Genomic DNA, 22,561 nt, shown 5'->3' on the forward strand with positions numbered 1-22,561 from the left:
ATTAAATCGAAAAGACACAACACAGGAGTGGGACATCGGAAAGCTGCAATCACAACAGATTGCCACAGGATATTCAATTTGCCGAAGTGCGTAATGAAGGAAGGCTCTTCTTTTTCCGATAACATAACAACACAGTGGCATGAAGTGGGCAATACACTCCATGAAAACAACCGCAAAATCCATACTTGGGTACCAGAGACGTCCACCTAGGAAAGTCGGTATAACCAGGAGTATCGTGCTGCTACCGATGAGAAGAATACGGTATGTAGGTAGGGCTATTCTGAAATCAGTTGCAAAGCGTAGCGCATGATGGGTATCGCAGGAAAAGGGAAAAATGGAAAAGCGGAGTGTGAACAAAAATGAGATGCAAAGAAGCTAGAATGAACTTCGAAAATTCTACCGACACATCAGTCCTGGTCATCCTTTTGTATAGACGAGCAAGGTAATCCGGTAAATATATGGTGTGCTCAGGATATGCATACATTCATATGCTTCCACAACATCCCTGAAGGGACAAAGTATACTTCTTTCATATCAATGAGTGCACGCCGATTCATATTGCCTCAATAATATAGGCCCTACTGCTTGCAACCGAGCCCAAACGGCGTGTCTTACGACACCATTTGTAGAGAAGTTTTTCATGCCTGAAATATTCCGGAAATGTGAGCGAACAATACCCTTAGGGGATTTGTAGCCGCAAAGTTCTACCGGTACAACAGTGCTGCCAACTTTTATTTGAACATTTCAATCTTAATTTTGAGGATATGGAAATAGCATTTTCCCAAACGGAAGGTATACTAGAGAAGACGGCGAAGATACCACAGACCCAATCCCGGAAGATGATATTGAGTGTATTTCATCTGAAGAATAATATGGCCGCAGGAATTGATGGTTTAACAGCCGAGATCTTCAAACCGGAGTCGACACGCTGATAAGGTGTATGTATCAGCTAGTAAGCAATGGTACAATAGCCGCATGCTACTTACTGACGACATTAGCATCATGAGTCGATCACTAAAGGAAGTAACTGATACCTTTAATAAGGTCGAAGGGGAGTCTTCTAAAGTGGATCTGACAGTAAACTGCGACAATACCATGTTGATGGTATTGAGGCGCAACGAGGCCATAGAGCTCGGACCTAATGTGGAAGTTGGTAGAGGTAGTTAAAGACTTCGTTTACCTCGGTACCGCCATAAACATAACTACCAACATCAATTATGAAATAAGAAGACGGATAATAATGGCCAATAGATGCTACTTTGGACTAAGAAAGCTGGTTAAAAACGCTTTGCAAAACACTGATGCTACCCGCGCTAATGTATAGTTCCGACGACTGGGTACTTGCGCAAGCAGCTCTTGGCGAAAGACCTGCGGCCAATATCAACGGCATCAGCTTAGTTAAAGGTATCAAGTTACAACGATACCTTTAAGAAGAATGACCGATGATGTGCCCAAAAATAGGGGTCGCATGGCGGTACTCGCAGAACACGATGGCCAAGGCTTTGAGGGAGTAAACAAGTGGAAGATGAAATCAAACAAGTAAAAACAGCGTTTGTATACCCTTCACCATTAATTATATTGAAACAAGCTGAAAATCGAGCGGTACCGTTCTACAGAGGCTATACTAAAACATGGACCTATTATATATAAATAATGTATGTATGCATTATTTAAATAATGTATGTGAGAGTGTGGGTAAAACCTTCAAATACCGAAAATCGGGAGTTATCGTTCTGTGGGGGCTATATCAAAACATTGACCGGTACCGACCATTCTCTGCGAGAATGTTTTAATTCACCAACGAAGACTTTATACCAAATTTCAACTATTTCGGTTGGATAAAGTGTCTAAGACTTCAAAAACTTCCAAAATTGGAGAGTACCTTTCTATGGGCGCTATATCAAAACGTTAACCTGTACCGACAAATTCCTAGAGAGAAGTTCTGTAGCCCCAGCGAATACTAAATAAAAAATTTCAAAAGAGGCTAAAACGGCATTTGCACTACAGCTTTTTGCCGGGTTAACCTTCTTTATAAGGATTTATTTAACGTTTGCGCTATGGAACTGACATTTGAAACCCAGTGGGTTTATTAAATCCGGTTAAGTGCAAACGGGGTATAAAAGAATAAAAATACTTAAAATAGGAAGGTTCTATGGGGGTATATTAAAACGTAAACCTGTACCGACCATTTTCTGTTGTTGTTGTTGTAACAGTGTTTTTGTTATGTTTATTTGTTCGTTCCTCTGTTCAATCTGGCTCTGGGTCTATCTCCAGTCCCACAAAAGTGGCTGCTTCAATGGGATGTAGCCACAGGTCCACTGGAGTTAGATGGGTAGGTTTGGCGGGGCAGTTAAAAAGGTGTTGTGTGTCGTGCGGGCCCATGCCGCATACTGGGCAGATGTCTTGCACGGCGCGATCGATTTCCGCCCAATAAGAATTTAGGCGACTGCAATATCCCGAGCGTAGTTGAGCCAAAACTACTCTAGTTTGTCGTGGCAGCTGACGCTCCTCAGCTGCGATAGATGGAGGATGACTCCGAGTACTTTATTCACACTATAATTGCTTAAGGCCTTGGCAAGTGCGTTCGTGTGAACTCTATTCAATCCTGCTTGATATGCTTGTTGATCTAGGGGTTCTCTCCTGTATCGTTGGACCTCTCCCTCTAGAGCATGGATATCCTTCCTGATCTCCCTGAATGGGCCGGGCCTACCCACAAGATGGTGATTGGGATGGCTCACACGATAACATCCAAGCAGGTACTGCAACGAAAGCATCTCATTGTGTTGCTTTACAGGAAGAATTTTTGCCTCCTCATGTAGATGGTCCACTGAAGATTTGAGGAGGCACCCTGTCGCTGTTCTCAAGGCGGCATTCTGGCAAGTTTGAATCTTTTTCCAGTTCGAATCACACAATCTCGGGGACCAGACTGGAGCCGCATAGCTTACCACAGACCGACCTATCGCGTTATATGTGGTCAACAAGGTTTCTTTATCTGCACCCCAAGTGCTGCCGGCCAGGGACTTGAGGACCTTGTTCCTACTTTTCAACTTGTCGCAGATAGCTGTGGCGTGTGCGCACGACGTGAAAGTAGTGTCGAATGTGACCCCTAAAATTTTAGGGCAGTTTGTGGTCGGAATTCTGCTACCGTCGACCACGACATTCAACTCACGTCCAAACTGCGCTGTCCATGTGGTGAACAGAGTGGCTGTAGATTTTGTGGGGGAAATCTGCATATTCCTCGAATGGAAAAAGGTGGTAAGATCAGTTAAATAGTTGTTCAGTCTCTCACAGATGTCATCAGGATAGGTACCCGACGCCAAGATCGTGCAATCATCCGCATACGTCACGATCTCAATGCCGTCTGGAGGGGGTGGAATACAGGAGAGGTAGAGGTTAAACAGTTCCGGAGATATCACCCCACCTTGGGGAACTCCCTGTTTCACTCTACGGGGTTTGGACTTCTTATTCCTGAATTCCACGTACGACTGGCGTCCACACATATAGTTGACTATCCAACGTTTCAAGCTTGGCCGGAGGGTTGTCTGCTCAATGTCCTCAAACAGCGTGGAGTGCCTGACTGTATCAAAGGCTTTTGATAAGTCAAGAGCCACCATCACTGTTCTATCGCACGGTTGAGTCCTTTACAGATATATGTGGTAATGGCATGCAGCGCTGTTGTCGTGCTGTGCTGCTTACGGAATCCATGTTGATGATCGGCAACTTGATAGCTATTTCTGATACTGGGGAGGATCAAGGCCTCAAGTGTCTTTGCTACGGGCGACAAAAGCGAAATCGGTCTGTACGATTCACTTTTGCTGGCATCCTTGCCTGGCTTCCGTAGTGGGACCACCCTGCCCATTTTCCAGACTTCGGGAACAACGAGGGTGGCTAGCGACAAGTTGAAGACTTTAGTGAGATACTCGACTCCCGGCTCATCCAGCTGCTTCAACATTACCATGGAGATTTCATCAGGGCCCAACGCTTTGGATGATTTAGCGTTCCTGATGGCATTGGCAACATCATCCATTGTAAATTGTGGTGGTTCATCCTCGGCAGGAAGAGATCTGATGCGACGTAATACTCTTCTCTTCGCCCTGTCACTCTCGGGATGCTCGACAAACTGTCGATTGAAATAACTTGCGCACCTCTTCGGGTCAGTCAACGTAACGTCGCCAAACGTGACTGAGGTCCTATCTTCCCTTCTTCCAGGGTTCGAGAGTGACTTAACCGTTGCCCACAATTCACCTATACCGGCTCCAATGTTGCAGCTCTTCAGATGATTTAACCATTTGTTCCGCTTATGCTCGCCGACCAGCCTGTTAACTTCCAGTGTCAGCTCCCTGACTCTGGGGTCATTGGGGTTGATACGACGAAGCTCATCACGCTCGTTTGCTATTCCCGTCGCCTCTGCTGGGAAATTTGGTCTTACTTCGGGTATTCGACCAGCAGGGATATGGCGAGCGGCTGCAGCAGTGATGATGTCCCGGAACGTCCTTTCCGCTACCCGAACATCAGAGGGATTGGGCAATTCTCTGAAGCGGTGATTGGTGAACTCTCTGAAACTCGGCCAATCAGCTTTTTTATGATTGACGAACGTGCGGCGTTCAGAGGTGATGAAGTCGGGTGGTCTGCTAATGGAGACAATTATGGGGAGATGGTCTGATCCAAGGGAAATGACGGGTTGCCAGGTAACGTCATTTGTCTGACCAGGTGACACGATGGTTATGTCAGGCGAACTGTGACACTCTACTCTAATTCTGGAAGGGGCGTCCTCATTGACCGCGCAAAACGTAGAGCTATCAATCTGCTCAGCCAGCGCTGTACCTCTCTGGTCGTTTCCGAGGGCCGAATGCCACATCTCACGATGCGCATTAAAATCCCCCAGGACCAGACGATTATGACCTTGCAAGAGCGGGCTAATGTCAGGCCTATAATCAGGGATACAGCTATTTCTCGGCGGGATGTATACATTCAGCAACTCTATCTCGGCAGCTCCACACCCGACTGCTACCCCCATACATTCCATGTATGGGTCATTAGAGACAGGCTCAAGCGATATAGGTCTGTATTGGACAGACTGGTGCAATAGGAAAGCCAATCCCCCACCTCTACTTCTGGTGCGATCTTTCCTCAGAACATTGTAACCATCACAATGCTCTAAGCTGTGGTTGTTGTTCAGCTTGGTTTCCTGCACCGCCGCGACCTTGATGTTCTTCCGACTCATAAAATCTACTATCTCCTCGATCTTACCTCGGAGTCCATTGCAATTCAATTGCAAAAAGGCTGCATTTTCGGGGATTGGGACAACAACGGCTGGTGTTAAAGGCTGCATGTGCGGTTGTTGTCGAGGGGACTGCGGGGGAGTTTCGTAATCAGAAGACGAGGGAGTCTCGTAATCCGACGACGACTCACTGGGAACTGTGTTCACACAGCATGCAGCAACATAGTCCCTGTCGTCCAGAGCAACCCACTCCTGACATCTATTGCATCTCACCGAAGGTTGGATGTGGGTGAAGATGCGAATGTGACAAACTGAGCACAGATATATTGGTCCTGGGTTTCCTCCGTCCCGGCTCGGACCAATAGAATTCGGAGCAGTCATTCCGGGATATGCTGCTCCCAACACAGAAGAACGAAACAAATACGAACATGTACACACTGAGGTGGCAGCCGCTGGCCGGAACATTGGTTTTGTGTTGTTCCGGGTCAATCCGGTACGAAAGAACCCGCTGCCGTGTGATTGTACCATTTTCTGTGGGAATGTTTTGTTCAGCTATTTCGGTTGGATAAAGTGTCTAAGACCTCACAAATTTCAAAATCGGAGAGTACCGTTTTGTGGACGCTATATAAAAACGTTGACCTGGTCCGACAAATTTCTGGAGACAGGTTGTGTAGCCAAAGCGAAGACTAATTTCAGCCACTTCCGAGGCATAATGACCCAGCAAAATTTGAAGGAAGGGGTTCCATGCGATGACGTGATTTCATGGCATCTTTTGCATTGGTTTAAACGAAGTCATGAAAGATCAGATATTTTCATTAGAATTTGAACCAATGCAAAGAAGGTCGTGAAAGATCCGATCTTTTAATCAGCATAGCATCTTTTGGGGTCCACGCTCATATAAAATTGATCGATGAAGATGCTAAAAAGATGACATGTCAGATCACTTGCACCCATGATTGAATGGCATCTTTGGGATCGAATATTTTGCTGGGAAGGTTGAAACCATTAAAAATACTGAACATCGGGAGGTACTGTTCTATGGCGGTTATATCAAAACGTGGACCTGTACCCACAATTTTTGGTGGAGAAGTTTTTAATCACTGAAAACCATAAATATCAAATGGCATTCAATTTTTATCGGGAATGTAGATAACAGTAAAATGTATCAGTAGGCTTTGCCTATGTGAATTGAAACTTTCATATACGGACAGATCGAATACCGGCTACACAGTCAAAATCCTTTTCCCAAAAAACTATGTATTTCAGGGGTTATAAAAATTTTGTGACCCTTTTTGGATATTTGAACTAGCCGACAAAAATGTGGATTAGGATTACAGCTCAAAATTTTTTTGTTTAGGAGGTACTTGAAGGAATGGATCGACATAGTCCATTTTTGAAGTGGTTCTTATATGGGGGGTCATTTCTTTTCGATAGATATCGCTCTTAGTTATTTCAGCTGGTCACCATATAACTTAGTGCTTTTGGACCACTATGTCGAAAAGCATGGACTACGAAAAACATAATATCGCTATAAAAAGGACCACAAGGATCTTCGAACAGACTCTAAAAAGACCAATATGGACCATTTTCAAATGAGACCAAATTTGAACATAATATTACGAAGGTCATATTTTAGATCGAATCGGTTGATCAGTTCGAGAGTTATCGTGCTCTCCAGCCACTACACATGGTGCCATGGGGGTTTTTTACAGCTTTCGGGCTGTTTCTCGAGAAGTATGGGCTTGCCCCTGAAAAACTTTTACGTCGCGTTTACGAGTACAAGTTGTTAAAACAAAAATCAAAGCGATTCGAAAGCAGGTGTTAAACTGAACTTTTTCGACATTTTGTGTGGGAGATACCCGAAGGAGTGGAATGATAGAGTCTATATTGGAACCTCATCTATGTCTGATAGAAATTTCACGATATGCAAAGTATGGACCAAATCGGTTACTCCATTCACGAGTTATCGTGCGCACTATTTTTTCAAAAATTGTTCAACTTTTGTGGGGGAGATACCTGAAGGAGTGGACCGATATGACCTATGTAGCTCTTTTTCAGTACTAAAAGTTCCACGGACTTATAATAGATTTCATCAAAAGTTTATCCACCTATTTCAATCCGTTCGGACGCTAGAGTGATTTCCACAGATGGACAGGCGAACGGAAGCGAAAAACACCCTAGAATTTCTCGCTGGGTTCTAAAATGACTATTTCGAGGAGTAGCAATCTAAATGACAAACTTACTATATCATCCATAGTATGGTGGAATGTATAAAAATTTAAACGTAAAATTATGAATTAAAACATAAATATTTTGTTCTTATTTTGTCGCTAACTGAGCGAAAATAAAATTGACGAAATTTATTTCAAAATAAAAAATATAAGAAAATTCGCCGCCACTATGCCAAGACTTCTAACGGCGTCGAATTATTAAACAGCCGACTATGAAAATTGTTTGAAATACAAAAACTCAAAATAAAACAGACTTCATTGTCATTTGAATATTCAAACATTTTTCAATTTCTTTAGATATGAAATAGACGTATTTTTTTGATTTTCTTAAAATTTTCATTTTTCGCTTTTTTCGAGAAGAAACGCGCCTTTATAGCTAAATGAGACGACATTTAGACATGCACCAACAAGATGCAGCATCAAATTCATAGTCGGAAATCGATTTGCGCTTAAAATATGGAGGCTGCTCTGGGGCTGGTCTCCAAGAAAATCTGGTCGCGAAAAAAACATATTTGCGGCCTTCCGGAAGTCAATTATGTGATATTATCTGATTCCGTTAGTAAAAATAACGGCTAAAATAGCAATTAGATGGACGTTGAGCTCCCGAATTTTGCGATAGAAAATTTGTTTGTTCCTTCAGATTCATAAAAAAATTCAAGAAGCCGTGAATCGAAGAATACCCCAGCTCAATTTCTGGATAACCCAGCGACTTAATCTTTTAGATGGCACGATCGTTTAACGGTTTAGGATAATGCATTTTTGAGGAATTTGAAAAATACTGAACGTTTTCTCTGTAAATGATGACATTAATTAATAAAATTTGACAATACCCAGTTGTTCAAGAAATAGCAATTGTCTACTTTGACATAGTTATGTAACTAGTTACTCATTGATCCTAGTTACTTTACACCCAAAAATGACACACAAAATAGCCTGTTGCCTGCTTTTGTCACTTGAAATGGGCTTCCCTGCCTATCATGTCATTTCTCTAGTTACGGGTAATGCGGCGTGTAATATATTGACTATTTTATAGACTACTGATGGATAGCGGTATATACAATGTTTCTCTCTTGAAATCTCTTTTCAACATAATTTCTCGTTTTGAAAACAAAATAGAAAAAATGTTTTGTCATTTTGTATAAAATTTATTTTTTATTCTGAATTCAAAAAAAGTTTTTTGGTGCGTTTGATGTGCAAAAACTTATTGTTAAATAAAGATGCAACAAACGTGTTATTGGGCTAAATTAGGAAAGGAAGAATATTTTTAGAAGAATATTTGGTAAGTATAGATGCTTTTTTGGGACAATACATTCTTTAATTATCTCATTAAACTTTTATGCATTTTATTTCAGGTACATCTGGATTATCTGAAGCACACTTGAGATGCACATTCCCAGGACCAAATAAACATAAGCAACATAAGTCCCAGTATCAAGGATTCACGCACAAGTTTCAATATCAAGGAATTTAAAGATTAACATTAAATTGTGCTTTGAGATATATGTATGTATATACACTAGGGTTATGACTTTTTGACATTTTTTCTCAAAAATGATTTCCTGTAGCAGGGATGAATGAACTTTTGCCTATTAATCACTATGCTATCGTTTATTCCATTGAAATATAAAAAAAGTTCACGCACAAATCGATTTTAAAAAAATAATTTTTTGAAAAATATATGAAATGAAAAAAAAAATTTCAAAAAAATATTTTTTGTTGCACGAATGAATAAATATAAGCTTACTAATAACTATAATAACGTTTATTTCATCAAATATTAAAAAAGTCGCGAAAAAAGTCACTTTGAAAAATTTTTAAATTTTTTGCTTTTGTTAACAAATTATATTTTTGAATAAAAGCGTTTACGACATTTTTACGATTCTCAGAATTGAAGAAAAATAGTGAGAAATAAATTGTATGTCATTTTAATTATCTCATGTGGTTCTAAAGTTTATTTTCAATTATATATCGGTTTTCAGTGACTTCAAAAAATTGTCCATAATTTTGATAAATTCAAGTTTTAAAATCATTTTGTGCGTGAGGTTTTTTCACCGAATCACCTTATAATTAAGATTTTATGTAATCTTATGGCAAAACTCATCACGCTATGATACAGGGATATGAGGTTGTAAAAAAGTCATAACCCTAATATACACGTCATGTAATTAAATAAAACGTGGTTAGCGCATATACAGATTAACTGTTATAATTATATTTTTTAAACTGATATAATATCCGTTATACGTTAAGCATTTACTCATTTAACTGATCAAAACATACTAGTGATTTTGGCTATCATTTCTAACTATCGATTTGACTGGTTACTGGTAATGCGATGAAGGGACAATTGAGTTTCTCAAGACTATCCAATTACCTGGTTACTGGTAATGCAATGAAGGGACAATTGATTTTCCAAGACTATCGAATTGCCTGGTTACTGGTAATGCAGTGAGGGGGCAATAGACCCCTTCCTATGACATCCCCATGTTAAATTCACCAGTCTATAACATTGCGAGTAGATTGGGCGGTAACTAGGGGTGTTTACCAGTAGCCAGCAAAATCGCTAGTTATTCCCTAGTTACCCGAACAACTGGGTATATTTAAAACAAATATGTACATACAAAAACAAAGGGGATAATTGCTCAAAGGAAATGCATTTTGGTCCAGGGTATTCTCGGCACGGAGTAAAAAAAATTCGAAGCGCATTTCAGGGTTTGTCAAAAACAGAACAAAAAAACAAAAATAGGAAAAAAGGACAAACACGAACATTGTAGCAAGATTTTGACTCAATGCGGTTCAAGGAGCCCGCCATGTGATTGAAATTAGTTCAACGACTGAGAGCCTTTCTTAATATCAATTTGTTTATCTCTAGTCCCAGGATTCTGAAACATTTCCTTCGATAATTATGATTTTACGGGCAAAGAGGCAAGATGAAAGGGCTCCCTCAACTCCAACAAAGGGGATAATTGCTCAAAGGAAATGCTAAGCGCTCGTTGGCGATAACTAAGACGGTTTTATTATTTATTAGTCGACGGACAGAATACATCCATGTTGGTCCAGGGTATTCTCGGCACGGAGTAAAAAATTCGAAGCGCACTTCAGGATATGCCATATTCGAAACTGTTCTGTGCTTGGTAAAATTATTACGAGGTGCAAATTATGGACGAAATCGGATACTCCCTTCGTGAGTTATTGGGCGCACTATTTTAGCGAAAAAATTAGCTTTTTTGGGAAGGTATCCGAAAATATGGATCAATGTGATCTGTCTTTGAACATAATCTAATTTTGAAAACGCAAAATAAAACAATTTAGACAAATTAAAAATATAATTTTTACATTGGAAATTAATTCCAAGAAGGTCCTCATTGCAATTTGGTGCATGGTTTAATAAGAAAGGTTAGCCAAAGCTTCCTGTCAATTTAATTTTTTTCTTTCGACTATTCGTAAAACGTCAAAACAATATACACAATCTTTGTATGTCTGTGTGCTGTTTGAATAATATGGCAAACAATTTTAAAAACAATCGAATTCAATGGTTTTTAAATTCGTGTTTAGAATATTAGTATGGAAGAAATTTGTCAGCTTATCATTGAAGCAAACATTTTATAATATCCGAATGTCGATTATGTGGAGAAACCTTGGCCCTTCATTAATTTTTCGTGTTTTTTATAAAATGCTCAAAATTGGTATTGTAAACAAACCCACTTGTTGTTTTTGTGTTTAACAATTTTGATGTTTTAGGAATTCAGGAAAAACAAGGGTTTTATAGATTTTTTCATTTAAATCTACCTCTTTACTTATACCATGATTTGGTGATCATTTTTAACTTTTAGTTGAACGGAACGCTGTAAAAAATCTATTTAGAAAATCCAAACTATAACAAAAGAAGACTTATAACACTGTGAACCGACATTTTGGGGGGTGGAAAATTCCTATTGGAGATGAAAACCCTTGGTGGGTATATACAGAACCCCGAATGACAGATTCGCCGTGAGTCGATCTTTCGCGATATGGCGTGATGAAGTTTTTGCTAGAGACCCTTTAAGCCATCAGGAATTAGCGTTATATCTTTGTTCACTGTTGCTTTAGCTTATTTTTGATATGACATGTCTTCAGTCAAATCGAATGAGGATTATTTTCGTAGAGCACTTCGACCTTCTAACTCGTTTCCTTCAATGTTTTTTCGTCCTTTATTTTAAGAGCCGCTATAAAAGTACCACAAGATGACGTTTTTCAGCTTCGAAATGTTCTGCAAAAATTTCGGCCAGAAAATTTTAGGTACGGCTCTCCTTGATAACAAACCGATTATGTCGAGTTTTCGTGGTCGTTTTGTGCATTTACCCTGTTTTTGTTCAGAAAAATACTACATTTTGTTTTTTGTATATTCGTTACAGAACATACAAAAACACAAAACACAGTTTTTTTTCTGAGCAAACAGGGGTAAATGCACAAAACGACCACGAAAACGCGACAACATCGATTTGTTGTCAATGAGAGCCGTACCTAAAATTTTCTGGCCGACATTTTTGCTGAACATTTCGAAGTTGAAAAACGTCATCTTGTGGTACATTTATAGCGGCTCTTAAAATAAAGGACGAAAAGGACATTGAAGTAAGCCAGCTAGAAGGTTGAAGTGCTCTACGAAAATAATCCTCATTCGATTTGACTGAAGACATGTCATATCAAAAATAAGCTAAAGCAACAGTGAACAAAGATATAACGCTAATTCCTGATGGCTTAAAGGGTCTCTAGCAAAAACTTCATCACGCCATATCGCGAAAGATCGACTCACGGCGAATCTGTCATTCGGGGTTCTGTTTATACTCACCAAGGGCTTCATCTCCAATAGGAATTTTCCACCCCCAGACTTTGAGCTCCATTTTGTTGCACAGTGTAATAAAGGGGGTATGATTTAAGTCTAACTTCTAAAGGCATTAGTTGGAATTATTTTAATAGTATTGATATTTAATATACATATGCCGCCAAAATTACCAGTGATAAACAAATGAATAAACATTTCTTATAATAAATTAGACAAATAAAAATAAATTAGAGTGCCGTTTTAGTTATGAGAATATATTATCTCTTGAATATGTAAAGTGCATTCCAAAAGAAAACAAAATTGTATTTTCATTATCATGAAATATGCATTTAAAAAGAGTTTACAAAACAAATGTAAACAAAAACCAGAAACCGACGAAAATTGATATGATTTATGGTCGTCGAGATATGTGATCACTTGAAACTCCAGTTTAAAGTAAAATAAATCACTGCGATGTTCCACCTTCCCTCCACAAACAAACGAACGAACAAACATTCCATTCACTTTCATTTCCAAGGGTGTTTCAATGTGAGTGTGTTATTCAGTGTTACAGTCAAACGCGATTAAAGTGAAATGTTTGAAGACAGTTACCCATAACCCTGCCCAACTGTATTAAATAAATTTCCATCAATTCAAGTAAGATGATCTTGGGAATTTGCCTTTAGAAATATGGTGTCTTGTTTGTTGATGAGATAGATGATCAGCAGGCCAGGCCCCTATTACTGCTGCACCATCACTTTCCCGTCAACTCTTCATCCTCTGAATTGGAAAGTTAGCTAGAAAATGCACTCACAGGTCTTAGAACTTAAGTGATGATTTAATACAATAAACAATAATATAATTCCATATACAATATTATTCAATTGCTGTTACATATACAAATGCCTGTCTGTCTGTTTGTATTAAGACATACCTACATTTGAATATCGGGTGTACTCGCACTTGGGCCACACTCACGAATGACAATGCGGGTTTTAGTGTTTGCGTCAATCAACCGGATCATAAAATCAAAACAAAAAAGCAATACAGGGGGGGTTAAGTGACAAATGAAATGAACAATAACAAATACTAAGTGAGCGATTTAAAATAAACCGGTACCGCTTAGTGACATTCTATGACGGATTGTTTATTTTTCAATTTTTCCACAGCTACAGATGCTACAAATTCTTGGGCTTAACTCGAATATTTCCAAAAATGTAGAAATGGGGGCATTCCTAACAAATGCGTAAGTTTTGCTAATACATTTTATTTGGATTAAATTGCAAAAGTATTGAAGCTTTGCGGAGAAGATGTCTGAAGAAATAGGTCGACATAGTTATTTTGATATTGGATATCATTTTGGGAGTCATTCCTTTCCCATTTCTTAGAGTTCTTGGGTAATCATGTCAAGAAGCATGGAATGTAGGGTGTCGTGCGGTCGCAATCCACATGCAGTGCATGTGTTGGGTATTATGTAATTAATTCGGGCCCAATACGAATTGAGTCGGCTGCATCGTCCAGATCATAATTGGGATGGGTGTGGTCTTCGAGTTCGACATTCACGCTGATTCACGCCATTCACATTTGTGTGAATGCTATTCGAATCTGCCTGATAGGCTCGTTGATCCAGAGATTCTCGGTATAATCTTTATGTTTTAATGAAGATGATCCACTGGTGTCGTGAGGAGACACCCTGATGTAGTCCTTAGGACGGCATTCTTTCTAGTAGGTTTGTTTTTGTCCCAATTTACATTGGGCGAGTTTACTTGCGGCAATTGTCATTTTGTAGGAGAGAGAGGTGAGGCATATGGTAACCCTTTGCCTCTCAGCACCCTCTCTCACCTACAAACTGACAATTGCCGCAAGTAAACTCGCCTAATGTAAATTGGGACTTTGTTTTGTCAGCGACAGTGGCTTGTGCGAATGACTTAACCCTGCGTTTACACATGACAGGACAGTTGAGTTCATGTATTGATTGTCAAAACCCCAAAACTTGCCTGTGTGACTTAGGCGTGCAGACAACTGCAAAAACAGTTGTAAAATTATGAATGAAAGTCATCGATTTGTTTTCGTTTTCCATTCGCATATTTTGTTTTGCCTTTTGTTTTCAGCACATTTGAATTATCATCTCACTTCTTTTTCACAAAAACTTCAAAAATTTGTTAACCCGACTGTCTGTGAAAAAATGATGGACAGTTGGAAGACAGCCGACAAATGTATGTATGTGTTAGTAAGTCAGAATTGTATTTGAAGACAAACTGTTTGGCGTAAACGCCTAGTAGACATGCTGTCGAATGTTACGCCCAATCTTTTAGGGTAGTTAGTGGTCAAATAATCTGGACACCATTGACCAATATGTTCAGGGGGAGCCTCATTTTTAGAGTTGTGCCAATATGAACAAACTGCGTATACGTAATATCACACGTTAGTTTGTATGACGTTACTCATACATTTTGGAACTAGGACAGTGAACTAGATGGTTCAATTGCTCAACTCTACTCATTTTAGCCGTCCAAGTGGAGAACAGTGACCGTAGATTTAGCGGCGGATATTTTCATATTACTCAGATGGAAGAACTGCACTAGGTCAGCAATGTAGACATTGAACCTATCACATCATATTATGTCATCGACGATAGAACCCGACGCCAATACCGTACAACCATCCGCATACTCATAAAATTACGATACCCATGCCGTATGGATGGTGTGGAATTTCAGAAAGGTAGAGGTTAAATAGTTGCGGAGAGATGACCCCGCCTTGGGGAACTTCCTGTTTTAGAGCTTGCAAACTATCGATAGTCGGACTATCGTTTTGATCACTGTCGTAAAGCTTTGGTTATATCGGACTCAGATGCAATTATTTTTTACATAATTCGCGACAGATAATCCAAATAACTTCTTTTGTTGGTAGGCCTAACCTTTCTTTTACGACAGCAATCAAAACGAACTATCGATAGTTTGCCAGCTCTTCCCTGTTTCACTCTACTGGTTTTGGACTTTTTGTTTCTGAATTCCACAGACGGCTGGTGTCCGCACATACATATAGTTTATTATCCAACGTTTCAAACTCGGCTGGAGAGTGGTCTTCTCTATATCCTCGAACAGCTTTACATGGTTGCCGGTATTGAAGTGCCAACATGACTGTTCGGTTGCACGGCCTGTTCTGATTCAGTTCTCTACTGATATGTGTGGATATGGCGTGTAATGCTCTTGTAGTACTCTGCATTTTGCTGATCCTTGCCGATGTTGGACAACTGCCAAACTGCTTCTCATCATGGGGAGGAGTAGTGCCTGTAGAATCTGTGCTACCTGAGACAGAAATCAGCTTGAACGATTCAGCAATGCTGGCATCCTTGCCTGCCTTCAGTAGCGGGACCACCTTACAAACTTTCTAGGCTTTTGGAACAACATAGGTGGCTAACGATAGATTGAGGATATTTGTTAAATTCTCAACCCCGGGATCCAATTGCTTAAGCGTTACCACTGATATGCCGTGTGGTCCCAACGCTTTGAATGATCTCGCGTTTCGGATTACGTTTACAACATCGCCCATCGTAAATTTTGGTGGTACCTTCTCGACTGATAGGGTTCTTCTTATACGACTTCTCTTCATCTTATCATTCTCGGGGTGCTCTATAAATTGCAGGTTAATTACGCATCTCTTCGGAACTGTCACTGACACGCCGTTGAAAGAAACAACCATTCTATCATCCTTCTTTTTTCGGAGTGATTTAACCATTGCCCCCTAATTTACTTAATCCGGTATCAATGCTGCATAGCTTCAGGTGGTCTCGACACTTTTTCAGCATATGCTCGCCTTCTAGCCTGTTGACTTCGAGAGAAAGTTCCCTAACTCTTGGGTCTTCAGAATTCGTACGACGAAGCTCATCACTCTTATTTGCTAGTCTCGTCATCTCTGCTGGGAAATTTGTCCTGTTAACGGAGTCCTGTTAAAGTAGACGATGATCGGAATATAAGGTGTGTTCGTTTACTCAACAATTTGTACAAGTTCAGTAACTTCTTGTAATCCGCTAAGGGCTTTTGCATTGTACTGTAGAGTAAACGAACAACATCCAGTAACAATTTGTACAAATTTTGAGTAAACGAACACACATACATATAATCAGAGCCATGGAAAGAAACGGGTTGCTTGGACACCTCTTTTACACTGTGCAACATTTTTAAGTTTGTACAAACAATTCGAACTGAGGATTTTTTGAAAGTACAGACCCAAACGACAAGAAGCCCTAGTTGGATTTTGTTGTACCAGATCCAGCTCGGATTTTATGGCCCCATCTAAACATGGTTAAATATTGAGTTTTTAAAGAAATTCGGGGCTATGTCTCTGAAACCAATGCGAATCTTCTTCTGATTTGTAGATAAGGACAAGAATAACATATTTGGAGAAATAATGAACTCGAAAAATTACATTTATTGCCTCAAATTTCAAAATATAAATAAATTTAATAATGAATAAATAAATTTCAATAATGAAGTGAAATCCGAATGTAAGAATAAACTGTTGGTGTGAACTGTATTTGAAATACCTGTTGTAAAAGATATGATGCAAAATACTGCTGAAACAAAATGAAGTAAGCATTTTGGAGTTTCAGAATGTTCTAAAGAATTGTTGAGAACTTTATTTGGAAGATTTTTGCAAAAGGTTACTTGGTTCAACTCCCAATAGTTTAGCCGATACTGACCAGAATTTCAGCAATTATGTAAAATTTTCTATATTTTATAGATTTTGATGCCCTAGATGGAGTTTTTCTTATGTGTTCTACTAGTTTAGGGCTACAATATTGCTAAAGACAGCAAGGCCAAATTCCTATTCGTTTCTGAGATAAAGGCCTGATAAATGCAAAAAAAGTGCAGATTTAGCCCGGTTTAGATGAGGCCATAAAAACCGAACTAGATCTGACAGGACAAAACCCTACTAGGGTTTTTGTAGTCTAAATATGTACTTTCAAAAAATGCATAATAGAAGTTGTTTGCATTTTCAGTGTTGCATAGTGTTATCAGGGCGAATGTCACAATCGAAAAGGAAAGGTCAAGTTATTTGGAATTTGGTTCGGCCTTTCTTTATTCTATTGCCACAAATGCCTTGCCACTTATGTACAGATGCCTTCAAACTCACGCGACATAGTTCTGTACTGGACAGACTGGGATATTAGGAAGGCAAGTCCTTCTCCTTCGCTTCTTATACGATCCTTTCGAAAACGTTGTAACATCGCAACGTTGCAAGCTAAAGGTGCCGGTGAGATTTGTTTCCTAGATCGAGTCGATTGTGATGTTCTTTTGACTCAAAAAGTCCACAATTTCGCTGATTTTGTTCGGAGACCGTTGCAATTGAATTGCAGGAACGATGCAGTTTCGGGCGCTGAACAACAACATGTGGCGTTAGATGCTGCGTTTGTTTGTTGTTGTGGTGGCTCCGGGGGTGTTCGTATTCCGACGTCGACGATCAATCTGACCACTATGTTGGACTGGGAGATGATATGGCACAGCAAGCAGCAACGTAATTCCGTAACACCCATTATCTACATCCATTACATTTCAACGATGTTGACATGTGGTGATCACGGATCTGGCAAACGGAACAGATCTATGGCCCGGGCTTCTTTTCTGTCCCGCCACTGACCCAAAGAGCTTGGAGCAGACATTCCAAGATATATTGCCGCTCCCATGGCAAAAAAAAAAAAACATACGAATGCAAATACACAATTGACGGCCTCTGGTCAAGGATTCAACCGAGTCAATCTGGTGTATAGAACCAGCAGCTGTGAGTTTGGTTCTCATCAGCCATTTTAGTTGACGCCGGCAGGATTTTTAGAGCTTTTGGACAATTATCTCAGGAAGTAAGCAATTGGCCCAAAACAAAAATATGTGAAAAAATGTTCCAAACAATCCGAAAAATTGAAGTGCACTTGTGCAAATTGTTTAAAATTTTCATGTGGGAAGTACCCAACATAGTCTGGAAGAAATATTATGGAGTTCAAAGGACCAAATCGTTAGATCGAGCACTCGATCTTAGCGAAAATATTAAACTTTTGTGGGGGAGATTCCGGAAGGCGAACTTGATCTAAGTTCACAAAATCTGGTTTATATTAATTCTTGTCCTTAAGAAGAAATGATTATTTTAATTAATTTGTTACGACTCCATACTTAAGATTGGTTATAAAGTGCAAGGTCATACATATTTGTGGGCAGACATATACATTGAACTTCTCGAGACAAACAAAATGATATTAAATATAATTTTAAATACTCTCTTTACTTGTGGTATTTTATTTTTATTAAATGTTATTGGACTTTCCATTTTTGTAATAAAAACAAAAAATAATAAACCCATATTTTCTTTGCAAACCACTTACTGATGTTATTAATGACAGACCGCAGCTGATTTTATGTAGATTATCGAAGACTTAAATCTCCGTGATATATTTTATTAAAATGCCTTAAACGTTATTGTAATCATTAAAAAAACATTTACACCATCTTCATAGGCTCTTCACATTGACATTGTACTTTTTATGTTTGCTATATGCTATATAATATATGTGCTATATGCTATATATGCTAATAATATATATTTGTAATAATATCATAAATTAACGTCACGATATAAATTAAATAATTCTCATCTATATTCTACTCAAGTGAAATTTTGTCGCGAATGCATAATGGAATCTTTTAAAAAAGATCCGTGACTGACATGTGCAAGGTGTTGTTCATCCTCCTCCATTTATTTGTGTTGTTCGTTGGTTGGCTATACTAAATAGAAGAAATATTTATTTATTTATATTTGTTTTAATCTTATTTTTTGCAATGTTTATTTTTGTTCTCTTTAAAACAAAGTGCTGCTGTTGTTCTGTTTTATTTCGCTTTTCTCCACTTATATTAAAAAAGTGAGATTCTGTTTGAGTGACTATTTTTGTCATCATAAAAAACATTTATTAGTGTACACAGATAGATTTGCATGTGTCAACATTGGTAACTTAAACAGTATTAGCCCGGTGTATTGTAGAATCATCAATACAAAGAAGTAAAAAATCGTTAAGTTCTACCCACAACCATAAAAAATCTGAACTAAAATGGAATAATTAGTTTTCTTTTCTGTCCACAATTTTAGGTGGAGATATTTTATGACCACGGATACCCCAAATGCCTCGGGAGGTACCGTTATATGAGCCTATACAAAAAATTTACCTATATTGACAATGTATGATGGATAAGTTTTGTGACCACTGGGAACCTCTAATGTCAAGTAACAGGTAGTTTGGTCAACAAATGCAGCTAAATTCCCCTAAACACTTAAAATCGGGAGGTATCGTAAAATTGCGGCTATACAAAAACATGGATCTATGTCGAAAAATCTTCAAAATATCAGGAAGTACCGTTTTTTGGGGGCTATACCAAAACATGGATCTATATTGGCAATTTTTAGTGAAGACGTTTTGTGACCACTAAGAACCGCAAATGTCAAAAAAGAGGTACTTCGGTCAAACAATTTAGCTAAAATCCTCAAAATATCTAAAATCGTAAGTTACCATTATATGAGGCCATATCAAAATCTGTGCCGATAGAGCCCATCCGAAATTCGTACTCTCTGTGTATTACTCTTTGTGTGTAAACGGGGAAAGCAAAGGATTTTTTTGAAATTCTAACTCTAATAGTACGAAAAGTATCTTTTAGCACTCTTTTGCAACAATTGATTCTTAAAACGATCAAATTTCAGGTTGAATGTTTTATACCCCCAAGGAAGACTTAATACCAAATTTCAGCCATTTCTGAGGAATATTGAGGCCACATCTTTCAAAATACCGAAAATCGGGAGGTACCGTTCTATGGGGGCTATATGTAGACGTGGACCTATACTGACAAATTTCAGGTGGAAAGTTTTATACTCCCAACGAAGACTTTATACAAAATGTCAGCCATTTAAGTGTGATGTTGAGGCCACAACCTTCAAAATATCGGAAATCGGGAGGTACCGTTCTATGGGGGCTATATGAAGACGTGGACACATGGGGACAAATGTCAGGTGTAAAGTTTCATACCCCTAACGAAGGCTTAATACCACATTTCAGCCATTTCGGTGGGATTTTTAGACCACAAATCCTTGTATATATTTTTGCATATGCTCATTTTATGCAAATATGTAAAATATGTCAAAATATGCACGATATGCAAAATATGCAAAAATTGCTGGGCCTAATTCGTTTTATTTTGGGATAAAACGAGTTTCTGTCTAATCAGGTTTTCTCTACGACCATCCTAACCATATATGCATTTACATAGGATTCCGCTGTCTATTGATCAATAATCGGACTCTTACTATATCATATAACCTAAAGACAATGTCAAAAAACCCCTCTACTAGGCGAATATGTGTGAACGGTCAAAGGGGACGCCACTGCCAGAATTAGTGGATAGTGCCAGAGCCAGACATAACCATCGTGTCAACTGGTTTAACAAATGAAGTTACTTTGCAACCCGTCGTTTCTCTCGGGTCAGACCATCTCCCCATAATTGTCACCATCAACAGACCGCCCGATTTCATCACCTTTGAACGGCGCACTTTCATCAATCAGAGAGTTCACTAATCACCGCTTCTGAGGTCTGCCCAACCGTTCTGAGACATCGTCACCGATGGGGCCGCTCGCCATATACCTGCTTGGCGAATACCCGAAGTGAGACCAAACTTCCCAGTAGAGGTGTCGGGATTAAAAATGAGTGTGATGAGCTTCGTCGTGCCAACTCCACAGTTAGGGAGCTGACTCTGGAAGTTAACAGATTGATCGGTGGCTAAATCATCTGACGAGTTGCAACATTGGAGCCGGAACAAATGAATTGTGGGCAACGGTTAAGTCACTATCGAATCCTGGAAAGAACAATGACATGACCTCATTTACGTTTGGCGACGTTACGCTGAATGAACCGAAACGGCGCCCAAGTTATTTCAATCGAGAGCTTGTCAAACACCCCGGAAGTGACAGGGCGAAGAGAAGAGTACTGCTTCGCATTAGATCTCTTCTTGCAGAGGAAGAATTACCACAATTTACAATGGATGTTGTTAAGAATGTCATCAGGAACTCTAAATCATCCAAAGCGTTGGGCCCTGATGGCATCTACTTTGTAATAGTGAAACAACTGGATGAGTCAGAAGTCGAGTTTCTGAATAAAGATCTCAACCGGTCGCAAACCATCCCCATCGTTCCCGAAGTCTGGAAAATGGACAGGATGTCTCGCTACTGCAGCCAGGAAAGGATTCCAGCAAAGGTGAATCGTAACTATTGATGCTTTACTCCTCCCCAGCTTCAGAAATAGCTATCCTGTTGCTGATCATCAACATGGGTTCTGTAAGCAGCACGATAATGGTGTCGCTTGACTTATCGAAAGCCTTTGTGATTGTAAAGCACTCCACGCTGTTTGAGGACATCGAGCAAACTACCTTCTGGTCAAGTTTGAAACGTTGGATATTCAATTATATATGTATGTGGAAGTCCCGTTGAGTGAAACAGGCGGTGTGATATCTGTGGAACTTTTCGACTTCTACTTCTCGTATATTCCACCCCCTCCAGACGGCATTAAGGTCGTAACGTATGGGGATGATTGTACGATATTGGCGACAGGTATCTTTCCTGATGTCAATCGTGAAAGGTTGTACTCCTATTTGACTTATCTTACCACATTTTTCCACGCGAGGGTTAGGCAAATATCATCCACTAACCACTCTGTTCACCACATGGACGGCAGAGGTCAGAACTGGGTTGAATGTAATGATCTATTTTAGAAGTACTACCTTAAAATTCTCGGGGTTACATTCTATAGTACGTTCACGTCGTCTGCGGAAGAAATCTTGTTGACCACATATAACGCCATAGGTCGGTCCGTCGTAAGCTGTGCGGCGCATGTATGTTCCGCAAATATAAGTGCATCGTGATGGAAAAACATTCAAACCTGTCGGAATGCCGCACTGAGAACTGCTTGATAGGCTTCTTGATCTACGGGTTCTACTTCGCATTCTAGATCATGAGGATTCCTCCTGACATGACTGGGAGGGGGTACTATCCACCATATGGTGTTTAAGATGGCTCTCACGGTAACACCCGCGCAAGTACTGCAACGGAAGCATGTCATTGTATTGCTGTACTGTAAGAATCTTTGTCTCCTCGTGTAGATGGTCCACTGAAGACAGGGGGGGGGGGGGGGGTGTCCTTTTGTACTTCTCATGGCGACATTCTGACAGGATTGAATATTTTTCCATCGTGTTGTACTTATGTTTGAAGACAACACTTGCGCC

This window comes from Musca autumnalis, unplaced genomic scaffold (genome assembly GCF_047663935.1).
Source record: "Musca autumnalis isolate F117 unplaced genomic scaffold, ASM4766393v1 scaffold_1, whole genome shotgun sequence".
NCBI classification, from domain to species: Eukaryota; Metazoa; Arthropoda; class Insecta; order Diptera; family Muscidae; genus Musca; species Musca autumnalis.